Source organism: Stomoxys calcitrans, chromosome 1 (genome assembly GCF_963082655.1).
Source record: "Stomoxys calcitrans chromosome 1, idStoCalc2.1, whole genome shotgun sequence".
Lineage (NCBI taxonomy): Eukaryota > Metazoa > Arthropoda > Insecta > Diptera > Muscidae > Stomoxys > Stomoxys calcitrans.
Genome location: NC_081552.1, coordinates 257,062,543 through 257,063,331, shown reverse-complemented (window position 1 = coordinate 257,063,331; position 789 = coordinate 257,062,543).

Sequence of the window (789 nt, the reverse complement as noted above, 5' to 3'; positions counted from 1 at the left end):
CCCACTACTGCGCTAAGTATGGTTCAAATCGGTTAATAACCTGATATAACTGCCATATAAACCGATCTTGGGGCAATTCTCATCCGATTTGACTGAAATTTTGCACGTGGTGTTTTGGTATCACTGCCAACAACTGCGCTAAGTATGGTTCAAATTGGTCTAAATTTTAATAAAGTTGCCATATAAACCGATCTTGGGTCTTGACTTCTTGAGCCTCTAGAGGGCGCAATTCTCGTAGAATTTGACTAAAATTTTGCACGTGGTGTTTTTGTGTCACTTCCAACAACTGCGCTAAGTACGGTTCAAATCGGTTAATAACCTGATGAAGCTGCCATATAAACCGATCTTGGGTCTTGACTTCTTGAGCCTCTAGAGGGCGCAATTCTCGTCCGACTTGACTGAAATTTGGCACGTGGTGTTTTGGTATCACTTCCAGCAACTAAATCATAATCTGGTATAGCTATCATATGATCAAATCTTGGATCTTGACATTATGAGCCGCTAGAGGGCGCAATTCTCAGCCGATTTGACTGAAATTTGCATGTTGCAGGTGTTTTGTTATGACTTCCAATAACTGTGCTAAGTATGGTGCAAATCGGTACACAACCTGATATAGCTGCCATATGAACCGATTTGGGATCATGACTTCTTGAGCCTCTAGAGGGCGCAATTCTCATCCGATTTGTAAGAAATTTTGTACAACGGCTTCTCTCATGACCTTCAACATACGTATCTAATATGGTCTAAATCGATCAATTGCTTGGTACAGCTCCCATATAAACCGATCTC